The sequence below is a fragment of the Eriocheir sinensis genome, chromosome 13 (genome assembly GCF_024679095.1).
Source record: "Eriocheir sinensis breed Jianghai 21 chromosome 13, ASM2467909v1, whole genome shotgun sequence".
Classification (NCBI taxonomy): Eukaryota; Metazoa; Arthropoda; class Malacostraca; order Decapoda; family Varunidae; genus Eriocheir; species Eriocheir sinensis.
The window spans coordinates 1,964,675-1,977,928 of NC_066521.1; positions in this window are offsets into that span (position 1 = coordinate 1,964,675).

Here is a 13,254-nt window from a genome sequence, read left to right on the forward strand (position 1 = left end):
TCTAAAGTCAAGAAATGTAGTTCCATCGGGCAGGCAATGGGAGAATGCTTGCTTGGCCTCTATTAATACGGGTAACATTCCAACCCCGGTATCCTGGGAAGACCTCGGTCGGCTTGAAAGATTAAACAACATAAGTATTCGCGTTTACTGTCTAGACAACGTTGAAGACAAAAAGGCGAACTAACTCTAGTCAGAAAGGGGCTCAAAGATCAAGAAGTTGTTCATTGTCTGTTGTTGGGGAACAGACACCTAGCTCTTATCCAAGACTTTGACGCATACATGAACCTGTTTACCTGCCAACGTCGCGGGACAAAAATGTTTTGCGATATCTGCCTGTGCGCCTGTGAGAACAAGGCAACGCTTGCTGAACATGTGCTAATTTGCCCAACGATGATCACAAGACTAAGATTCCCACCCGCGGGTTCTACTGTGAAATTTATTAATCATGCTAAGGCATATGAGCCATCTTATTTATCATTCTATGACTTTGAGAGTATTCTCGTACAGCCTTCTTCGAATGTGTCTGGATGTGTAAAGAGACATCACTTTGCCATAGCGTATGCTTACATTATAGTGAATAGAAACGGAGAAACAGTACAAAGCGGATCCTATTGTGGAAGTAATGCTGTAAACCATTTTATTCATACAATGCAGTGTGCCTGGAAAAAAGTTGAAATTTTCTAAAGGCTACAATAAAATCAACATGACCGATGAAGATACGACACGTCACAATGAGCAAACTCACTGTCTTCTCTGCAAACAGGGTTTTTTAAAAGGTAAAGGAGTAAAACATCATGACCATGAAAAATCAGGAAACAAATACATTGGAGCTTATTGTAATAGATGCAACCTCCAAATGAAAAATCACAAATTGCAGCTCACTCTCATTGCACATAATGCTAATTACGACATGTCGTTAATCCTGCGTGAATTAACGATACCTGACTTGAAAATCAAACTAAGACCAAAACGTTCAGTTCACAAATACCATGAAGTCATCATAAATGACTTGAGATTTATTGACTCGTATGTATTTATGTCTGGTTCGCTCGCGGCTTTAGCGAACCAATTCATCAGTAATGGGAACGAACCCATATGCACACAACAGATGTTGAAAGATGTGCCAGCACCTGCGTTGCCATTATTGATCAAGGGAAAGCAGGTGTTTTGTTATGACTATATGGATTCGATGGAACGACTTTCTGAGACACGTCTTCCATCCCGCGAAGATTTTTTCAATTCGCTTCAAGAAGCAGAACTTTCCGAAAGTGATTATAAACATGCTCAGAATGTTTGGAAAGTAGCTGGGTGTCAGAGCCTGAAGGACTATTTGTTGCTTTATGTAAAAGTGGATGTTGGTCTTCTATGTGATGTCTTCCTAGAGTGGAGAGGTATTTGAAAACCCAGTGGAGGTTGGATATTGTAAATTATGTTAGCCTGCCAGGATTTGCCTATGACTCCTTTCTGCTAAAAACACAGCAGGAATTAGAGGTGCTTAGTAGCCCAGACATATATCATTGCATTCAAACAAATGTGCGTGGGGGCTACACAAGTGTTGTGCGTCGTTTTGTACGCGCCAATAACATCTACACGAACCCTCAGTTTAATCCAAAACATGATAGAAGCACTTTCCTTTCATATCTTGACTTCAACAGTCTTTATCCCACTGTAATGCAAGAGAAGTTGCCATGTGGGGATATGAGAAAACTAGATGAGACAGAAATGCAGTCGTTTTTGAGCTTGGTCAATCAAGCAACCGATGGCGATTTTGGATATCTCATTCTGTGCGATACTGAGGCTGTCTCACGTGAAGTCGTTGAGAAAACGGATGACCTCCCACTGATCATCAGAAGACACAATATCACCAACAGAGATATATCGTCAGTCACACGCGAATGGTATGAAGAAGAAAACCGTCCAGCACCGTGTAAGAACATAAAACTGATTGGAACACATGCTGCTCAGGAGAAAATGCTATTTGCTCTGCCCTCCTTAAACTACTTATTCGACTAGGCCTGGTTGTTAAAAAGTGCATGCTATTTATACGTTTAAAAAGCACTTTCTTGCGGACTTCATTCAGGATAACATAGAAGCCCGCAAAAGTGCTACTTGCCCTATCAAGAAAAATGCAATCAAGTGTATTTCAAACAGCATTTTGGTCGATTCCTGATGAACGTGGCCAAATATAGTGAAGACATAGATATTGTCACCAACCGCGAAAAGTTTTTGAAGCTGGCGAAGTCCTTACTTTAAACGCGTTGTACCTCTCAATGATGGTCATGTAGTTGTAACTCGCCATAAGAAATATTCACGGGTGAATCATCCAAACTACATTGGCTACTACATCCTAGAGCTGTCCAAGCTGCGACTATATGATTTCTATTACAATGTGTTGAAGGCTCATTACGGGGATCGGGCGAAACTAGTGTATTGCGACACTGATTCCTTAATAACAGAAATTGAAACTCCTGATCTATTAACAGAGTACTCGCAGGAACCCTTCAAAAGCTATATAGACACAAGTAACTTTAGCCCCTCACATTCCTTGTACAGCACAGACAACAAAGGAAAGCTTGGATTTCTCAAGTCTGAAGTGGGGGGAAGAACCATCTCAGAATTTGTAGGTGCCAAATGCTACTCCATCCTCTTGGCAGACGGTGACCGGTTGAGTTCAGCTAAGGGCGTTCCAAAGTTCATAAAGAAGAAAATTGCTCATCAGCGATACAAAGACGCCCTATTCCAGAAGCAAACATTTACCTTTGACTATCAGGGATTCACAGTGCGCAATGGACGAATGAGTACAGTAAAATATCCCAAGAGAGGGATATCTGTAGTTGAGGACAAAAGATACTACATTAGCACCTTGGAGTCGCGATCTTACGGTCATCCTGATAATTCTATAGGGATAGAGGAGGAAGAGCAGGAGGAGGTAGCCCAGATCATGACACTGTCAAACGAAGAAAATTTGGAGGAAGGCGATGAAAGAGGCATAACAGAAGCGAGACTAGCCGAGGTAATGGGTGGGCAAGAGATCGGTGAAATGGGAGAACTAGAAGAAGAAACCTATGAATTGTGGGGAGAACGGGATGTGCTGGTCGAGCAATATTTTCCCTTGATAAAACGGGTAGAGGCGGATGATGACATGTTAATGCAAGCCGCGGAACAGGAAGAAATAAATCAAATGCTCTCATCATCCCCTTGAATATATGCTAGTAGATACAGACTTTTCAGAATAAATTGTAGTTGTTTATAAGATAGGGACTGGTGTGAATGTTGTATATACTGTTTATAGTGTAAGAATTTGCCTGCTATTTTTATGTTAAATATAAAATATATGTAAATATATTCTGTATATAGGACTAATGTTGGAGCCTTTGATATTATAAAATTGCACATGATGAATCTGGAATCATAATTTGACCAAATTCCAATAAACATTGAGTTTGTTTGACTTGTTTATATGACCTTTATCAAAAACGGATGAAAAAAAACACAATAATTGTCTTAAAATTTATTCGATTTGTGGAAACATGAATAAAACGCTTTTATGTTTCGATCCGGCTCATGCATAAAAGACTGCCCGCCAAATCAGGCGGGCGGCGGCGGCGGCGGCGACGGCGGCGGCGGTAGCGAGAGGTGCGGCGGCACAATGCGACAGGATTGCTCGGGGCCCGGGACGGGGCGGGGCGGGGCGGGGCGGGGGCTGCACGGGGTAGTGGCGGTGACGGGTGAGGACCTGTGAGTGGAGCCAGACCTCTGATTTAAGCATGGTATACAACCACCCCACCCCCCGATAAAGGAACTAGAAAATTACTTATGCTTCATGGAATGTAATACAATTCATTATGAAAAAATCAATAAGTCAATACTTACTTTTTATGAACACGTGTTAAATGTTTGATGACATACGGGCATTATAAACTTGCTGTAAGCGAATCGCATCACGTGTTCATCATTCCTCGAATATTCGGTCTTGGAAAACTCCATACATATTTTTCAAGAGTTTCTCTTACCCAAGTGCGAAAATTTGTAGGCAAATTACATGGCATAAGCCCCTCAAAGATCTCTTCGCGTGCTTTGAAGTCGAAATGAATTTTTATACATACTGAGCCCGGGGTAATCAATATATTTGAAATGATCAGAGTATAATTTTGGATCGAGAGCATAACTATCTAGGAACACTGCCATGCCCGGTTCATAGTAGAGACAAATCCAGTGTCCCATTTCTCTTTTAGAATAACTTGGTAGCGTATTGACGATGCACACTATAGGTTTTCTATATCGAGGTATAGAGTTTACCTCGTCTGCCAATAACACGCCTAAAAACAAGGCTTGCTTTCCTATGTGCCCCCTCAATCCTCTTTCAATCTCCATGTTGTTCATCGCACAGCCGCTTCAAGCGCGCACATCACACTGCAGCCGTCTTTCAGAATTAACTGTTATTATACCCACTGTTTCGCCAAACAGTATCAACAGACGGTTCTCGTTTTCTCCCTTGCTTAGATTCAAGCTAAGTCTAAGCCCCCCATTCATTTCAACGGGCAAATTATCATTCAAGTTTTCAGCACGCAAATCAAATGTGCAAATCATTGCCCCCTTGCCGAAAATATCCTTTCCGATTAAATGGTCTTTGTGAAAACCAAGTGCATCCAAAGTACGATGGTAGAGCTCGGCATAGTCATGAGGGAATTTACTAGGAATATTATACATGGTTCTACCATTAACACTTAAGCTTATTTGACTTATATCGCCATGGCTCAAATGCAATGGATTTAGCGTATAGTCGCCAGAATGAGCTTCCATGCTCGTTATAATAAGCGAGAGTTTTTCCGGAATAACATCACCCCACGGTTGATCATACGTTCCTGAGGTTTGGTCTTTGGCTAGCACATAGGTTTTCAAGAGGGTTTTGGTAAATGTCGATTTCAAAAGATTCCCTGTGGCGAGAGACGCGTTCAAAGCATGAAGTGCATTAGGATAAGGAAACAGTCGCGTATAAAGCAGCTTGGCTGAATCTATATGCAGACGAATGTTATCGCCAGTTGGAGAATTTAGCAGCCATGCATTACTAGATAGTTCCATTCTGAGTCTAATCGAAATACCATCGAGCAAGTAACTGTCTAAAGAACTTATATCCAGAAGAAGCGGGGTACAGAGTTGTATACCGTGAGTCTTAACCCGCTTCATAATGGTCTTGTGTTGCGCGCTGGCATTGTCAAAGTATTCTGCTGTTACTTTGGAAATAAAACCGTTCTCTGGGATGGTAATATTAGCATTGGCTCCAATTGTATTCAATTTGTTGGGCGACAAAGTATTCAGCATTTTAACGTATGACGTGTACCCATAAAGTACATTATTGTCAACAGCTACATCTCCCAAAAAACATTGCACTGATTTGAATAGGCTGTGCGCGGTATTATTTGCAAATTCAACGTGTTGAACGTCTTCGAGAGGAGTAGTATTGTCTGGCTTAGTTAAGCGTAAAGAGGTGTGCAACACCAATTTCCCCAAATCAATAAAACTGCCAAGTGTTCCAGGAATGAGAAATTCTATATATCTATCGGATAATTTCATATTGAATCCGAGGTTAGTAGGTAAAACATCAGCATCATAACGGGAGGCAATCGTTGTTTCCAATAATCTCATTTTGTTAGGGCGGGGAAACAATTCACTGACACCGGCGGCATATTGCCCCAGGGGAGAACGCGGGTTCCCGACACCAACCGCGCTGGTGATGCTCGCCATACTGCTCTTAGTTCAACAATGATTACAACTCGGTAAAGATGTCCTTTTTATAACACCTTTTCCTCCCGACTCGCTTGACTTTCTTTTTCCCGCTTCCTCTAGTCAATTTCATTGCAGCTTGCTTTAAGGAATTAATTCCATGCTTTTTATAGAGCTTCTCAAGTTGCTTCCCTGTGAAATATCATCTAGAACGTTGTTTCCAAATGTTCGAGCTGAAGGCACAATGACATTTTTCACTAGGAAAGTGAAAGCTCTTTTAGCGAGTCCAGCTAAAACCGAGAATAAACCCCCGCCTCTGTGATAGCTTGGTTCATAAGAAAGTGTGACTATATCATCAATACCACTCCCTCGGGTTGATATCTGTTTGCCATTCGAAAACAGGGTATGATATTCTGCTACGGAAGGAGGGATGAATGTAACCCGCATGGTGGCGGCGAGGAGACTGTCTTTTCAAATGGACAACATTCCTATTAATACAGCAAAATGTACTCAAAGATTCAACGCGATCGGATATGAAGTAAACATGTAACAGGGTATCCTTCTTCGAAATGCATAGGACGACCTTTTGATCTGTGAGTTTAATAGAAATCGAATCAATTACTTTGGATTTAAGGGACTTATATATAGTTGGATGCACGCCTTTTGTTAGACCTCCAGAGAGCGAAAAGGCATCAAGAATATTTACATTTTTCCCTGCATACCTAGAGGGATTGACAAGGTCAGTGTAAATGAGAACACACTGTACGTCACCATTTCTCAACAGAGGGGCATGACCATGTAGCGGAACAAGAACGGTTTTTTTTTGTTTTTCATGTGTACCCAAGGAAGAAAACACAGCATAACCTAAGTTGGGGACAAAACCGAGAACCTGGGCCAGTCGCGCATCAAAGGAAACCTTAATAAATACAACTTGTGGATGATAACCATTGTAGCAGAACAAAGTTAAATGATCATTTGTGGAGCTAAATGCAAGAACCTCTCTAGAATACGCTAGTAAATGGTAGTTGTATCCATCGACCATCTCCTTTATCAATGTCGTTATTATACCGTTAACACACATCAGCAAATACCCAGTGTCATTATACAAGATATTAGCATTAATAGCCTTTGACAGTGTGCGTCTTTCAATAGCTTCTGAATCTGGCGTTGGTCTTATACCACATTCAAGGTGTATACTACACTCTGGTTCACCGGTTTAACAATGTAATACCGACGGGAAGCAACACGTTCAGTAGACCGACTTCATATTCCACGTCCTTGTCTAATGTTAGAGTTTGTATATTATTAGTAAAGCTAGTGCTGGAATTGGGGTAAATTTCCCCATCCGCAATGCTGGTAACATATATATGATGTGACTCCATTTAGAGCAAGCAAGACACTAGCAAAAATATTATAATTATTTCATTATATAGAGGTAGACATGACGAGATGCCAATTACATATTGAAGGTAAATCATACTAAACATCATTACATTGTTATTTATTGACATATTTTACATTTAGTGATGTACATAATTATTGGGAAATTGTCTGGAGCTATAGTTATTCAGGATCCACGTCGACTACAGCACCGTCCCGTTTTCTTTTCCATTCGTCAGCCACAGCATCGTCCTCTGTATCCACCAGTTTCCTCTTCCTGTTTCGCTCGGGAGACACAGATAGAGTTAATTTTGTTTCAGGCTCATCGCAGGTCCACCATCTGTCCAGGATGACGCACGATATATTATGCAGTTGGAGTTCAGCCGCAGCCTCTTGGAGATGCGGTTGGTAGTCAGCTTTCCACAACACGTAAAGAATTCCAGCGCTTGCAATATTGTAGGGAAGACGACACTTGTAATGTTGCTTTTAATCACCCATTCTACCAGTTTTGTGATGGACTCTTTAAACCAGCGGAGGCGGTTATCATAACTGTCTTCCTTTACCCCACGAATGAAATTTTGATCTCTTGACGTCTGAAGATATCCTTGGTTTATAGGGTTATTTTCCAGTTCGCGGCCAGGAGCATACTGGGTTAGGATACACGCCACATAAGGGAGATTTTCACTCGGAGGATAGCGAATATGCAGACTACCGGGAATACCACGATCTTCCCAGCGACACCTGTTCAGTTGATAGATCGGGCTTCTTTCGCGGTAGAGATTACTGTGCGGGTATAATCCATGTAGGCGTCCAGTCAACCCCTCTTTCGTAGCAGGAACTGCAGTTGAGGGAAGAAACGATGATGGTCTTGTTGTTGCGGTAGATGTCATCGCCAGGAGAACCGTCTTTGTAGTTGAACACGTAGGCGTCCGACATGGTGTCCTCTGGTATACTGGTGAGTGATGAATAGTACCGCTTCAGCTGATGGCGAGGACGAGTAGCGAACCATCGTCCCATCTGCTCTCTCTTATAAGCCCGCTCGGGGCACCACCGTGTCCGAGCGTGTTCGTCCTCGCCTCCGGCATTTCTCTCTCCATGACGTCGCCGTCCCCTCTGTATAAGTCGCGCGTCCAACGCGGTTCAGTATCTACAACGTCCATGATTCTGTTTCTTTCTTGAATCACAATGTAGGACTGCACTAGCACATTGGAAAAGCGGATTTAATATGGGTCCCATCTGTAAGTTGCCAACGATGGTTGTTTGGTGAAACCAGATCCCTGAATCTTTAGCATCAATATCTTATTTTTTATTTCGATAGGTAATACACCAGTGGCGTCAATGATGTGTATTATATCAGCAATTTCAGCAATCGTTGGTATTTGACTTGCATTAGAGAGTAAATTCAACATGTACAGGATATTGGAGGATCGAACAGAAGACAATAGGTTGCCTCGGCTATCCCATTTTACGATGGGATTGTCTTTTATTCGTTCTAGCATCATATTGACGTATGGCACGTCGATACTTTTAACATACAGAGGTATTAAATTACTTATTTCAGGATTGGAGGATATCTTGTTCTCCCTAATCCCTGTGACTCTAAGTTCCACGGGTGGTAGTTTTGTGGTTTTGTATACACCAGATCGCGATATTTTCTTTTTTGTAGCTTTTCTTTCTTACAGAGCGAGACGACGGGTTCAATCTTGTAGGAGTGCTTGGTCTTGCACCATGGGAGGACACGACAGGACCGCTGCTGCTTGCTGGCACATGTTCAGAGACCGGCATATGATCGGGATGGGTCGACTGCGGGTTGAAACACGATTGGCCGTTGACCCCCGGACTCGTGGAGTTGGCGCATTTAGGCTTAATACCCGTTAAAACACGCTCAGCGGTAGACTCAGGAACAAGATAATACGTGCGCATTATCCAAATAATTTTCCGATCAAGGAAGCGGCAATAGGTAATATAGCAGCTAATATATTACCGCCCCGTCTCGATGTCAATATAAGTCTTTTCTTATGGAGAGGAGTTTTCTTTCTAGCTATGGCACGTATGTCTTCCCGATAGTTACGTAATTTCTTGATAACTTTGCTATTGAGGGTGAGGTGCTTCTTTAACAAATTGGAAAATATTTCAGATATACAGTTCAATTGTTCTCGAGCTGCTTGCTTAATAGCACGGTTTCTATCTTTTACTTTTAATTTCTTCAAAAGTAAGACAGTTTTTGTGTGCTCTGAGGAGTGGTGTCTTTTTACGCATTTTCTACAATATCATTAGCGTCAATCCAGCTGTTGAATGAAGTAGGGTATCCCAGTATTTTAATATCGTATGTCTCAGGCAGAGCGCTTAAGACGAGCTCTGGCGCGTAGAATATCCCCTGTATTGGTTCTCCAGACAAATCTTCTAAGAGATAAGTTCTTGGGCGATTCTTGTGTTTAATTGATTTTATGCGAAAGAGCTCGTGAGTATTTTGCTGCGTGTATCCTTTATGGAATACAGAGGAACGAGCACTTCCAACAAGGCGAACTATTTCCCCAACTGCCAGTCGAGAACGCTGGTTGCTTCGGGTTTTTATACATTGCGTGGAATTGCCGTTTGATTGCAGATGGGTTTTTTAAGTTATGAATATCAATGGGAGTTTGTTTGTTCTTCAGTCTAGAATGGGGCGAGCGGTTGTAGGCACTGACCATGTTTTGCAGCTGATCAATATATCTTGAAGAATTTTGAGACGTGATGAACTTGTAGATGCGTGCTTTAAGTGTACGAATGGCCCGCTCTGCCAAGGCTGCTTTGATCTCACTTGAGTACACACTGTACAGCTTAATGCCCCGGGAACATAAATAGTTTCTTACTTTTCGATTCCAGAATTCTGTGCCCAAGTCGGTGTTTAATCTTCGTAAGCCTTCAGAATCTTTATTTTCCACCACTTGTTTAAAGGCCACGAGCATAGTATTTGGGTCTTTATTCCGACACGGGACAACTTGCATATACCTAGAAAACACGTCTATGCATACTAACAAGTAGCCTATGTTATTATTTTCCTTTCTTATATGTCTCACGTCTGCTAAATCGGCAGCCATGATTACTTTGGGTTTTGAGGATATTATCTTTTGCCGGGGAAATTTTTTAGTCTGTAGCTTATGCAATGTATATGTTTTATTGCTTCTCAAAAAGTTGAATACGTCATCACGTGTTATTGCCGGATTTATACTTTTTGCTTTCTCCCATAATTTCGCCTGAGAGCTTAAACCATAGGGTTCGTTATGTTGGGAGTATAGTGTGTGTAAGAGTGCCTTCTTCCTTGAGTTCACCATTGGAATACGCGTTCACCTGGGGTTTTTAAACAATGTTTGAGCGAAACTGTAGGGACTCAGGAGTATTTATACCCAAATCAACAAGAAGATATCCATAAGGACGTGAATATACAGCATATTTATATATATCTACAAACTGGTTTGCCTTCTCTTTCCCGAATATTTGTCTGCCCAGAGTGTGAATTTGAGATAAATCGCGCTGTCTTAACAAGAGGAAATGAGAACAGTTCAGGCTAATATTCCTTGCATGCTTTCCACCCATATATAGATTTTGAGTGATAAATATGCATGAAATATTGTTGTGCCGTCCGCGAGTAAAAGCATCAACCACAATTTTGTTCCTTACAGCATCAATGAAAATATCGTCAAGTACATACAATGTCCCTCTCCGATCAAACGTATCCTCGTTGGCAATTGGATCAATTATTTCAGACGACACTATAACTTTAGGTCCTATTTCTTTATTTCTTTGAAGAGGATGAGACAATTTTTTTGAACTTTTCATGATACTTCAGAATAAGCTGCTGTACAAGTTCCGATTTTCCAGAGTTGCTATATCCTGCAACTATTATGCGCGCAGGATATTGGAAAATATCGAGAAGGTTCTCTGAATATGTCTCAGTCATAGCGGAAACTCTATTAATGATGGTAATTATTAAAGTATGATGCTTATATAGCACAGAATATGTGTGTGTGTGTGTGTTTGTGTGTGTGTGTATACAACAAGAACAACAACAACAACAACAACAATAGCAATTACCCTCACTTTGTGCATGCCCCCCACTTCCGTCACCCCCCCGCTGACGGCCCTCTGACCGTCTTACCCCCACTCCCGTCACCCCCCCGCTGACCACCCTTTCTTCCGTCACCTCCCCTCGCTGACCGACCTACTCCCGCTCCCGTCACCCCCCCGCTTCCGTACGCTAGCCCGAGGGGGGGGGGGGTGTTAGGGCATGTGAAATAGTGAAAACAATTTTTTTTTTTTTGGGGGGGGGTGAAAAGTTAAAATAGATGGGGTAGGGGTCTAGATACCCCTCTTCCGTAACCCCCGCAAATTACCCCACTCCTGTAACCCCCGCTCACCCCCCAACCCCCACTTCCAGTCCCCTGCAAATTACCCCACTCCGTAACCCCTGCTCACCCCCCAACCCCACTTCCAGTCCCCCCCGCTGAGGCAACCCCCACATCCGTACATTTGTTACTACTTGTAGGCGTACTTCCAGCATGAAGGAAAGGTAGATGATGAAAGGCAGAGACGAAAGATGTATGACTTTGCCGGGCTCATGCTGCCCCCCGGTGCTCCTCTTGAACGAAGTAGCTGAAGTTATTAGGTTGATTAAAGATTTGAGCAGCATGTGCCTATACACAGTTTTTTGAACTGCCTTGATTTGGCTTTAACTGACATTCCTGGTGTTGTAGTGGCATCTGTCCTTGCTCCCAAAGGTACTTCTGACCATAATGCCATTCATTGTAAGATCTGTTTAGACTTCACTGTGCCTGATTTCACCATTTCCCGTCAAGTCTATCTTAAATTTCGAGTCAATTGGGACAATTTATTTTCTGAAATTGATTATATTCAGTGGTATACTATTTTTCGATCCAATGACCCAGTCTCTGCTCTTAATACTTGTCTATTAAATATTTTACGCAGAAGAGTTCCATCTAAGATAATCAAATCTCGTATGAGATAAAGCCTGGTTTAATGATGACTGTAAGCGGGCCTATGATGATAAGCAGGCTGCTTATCACCTATGGAGACAGAATCGATGCCAGTTGCTATGGGATAATTATGTTGTTCTTAACCTGATGCTCAGAGAATCTATACTGCAGCTGAAGCTGCTTATAATTCTTATATACAGGAATTTCTTGCAGGAACTACTCAACCACACAAATGGTGGGCTTCTCTTAAATCCTCCTTGTTTGGTGTCGATTCTAGCATGCACCCATTACGCGAGTCTGATGGTTCAATGTCCTTTGATCTCTTGGGAAAGGCTAGCCTAACAAACAGTGTGATGATGAATTATCCCTACCTTTGATTTGTTTCCCCTTTCCAAAACTTAGGTCAGTTACATTTAGATCCAGTGAATTGAAAAAGTACCTCCTAGATCTTGATATACAAAGTGGGACAGACCCAGATGTTTTTTTTTCCTCTATTCTTTAAGAAGACTGCTACGTTCTTAGCAACAAAACTTGCTGTAGTATTTAGGTTACTGCTGAAGTCTGGTAGTTATCCCTCGTGTTAGCGCAAGGCCAACATCACCCCCATCCCGAAGGGAGCCTCAGCTTCAACTTTTCCTACGGAGTATCGCTCAATTACTATATATATTACTCCTATCCTCTCTAAGATCTTCGAGAGGCGTTTGGCTAAACGGTAGTGTGATAAATTCAAACCTTACCTGATTCTCAGTTCGGATTCCGTAAGGATTTGGGAACATGTGACGCTCTCGTGACTCTGTCTCATGACCTGCAGTCTTCTTTGGATCGTGGGCATTAGTCTCGATTTGTTGCTATTGATTTTAATTTTGCTTTTGATGTTGTGAATCACATGGCTCTAATGTATAAACTACAACTCCTTGTTATTGGTGGAAGTCTTCTCAGTTATTTTTAAAGAATTTTTAACTAATCGATTACAGTGTGTCGTTGTTGATGGTGCCTGCTCTGCTTCTTTGCCGCCTGTTGTTTCTGGTGTTCCTCAGGGCAGTGTCCTTGGACCTTTATTTTTCAACATCTTTATTTCTGACTTGGGCATTAACCTTGAAAATAAGCTTATTTCATATGCTGATGATACAACTCTATACTCCTCTGTTCACTCTCCTAGCAAGAGGTGAAGTTGCTG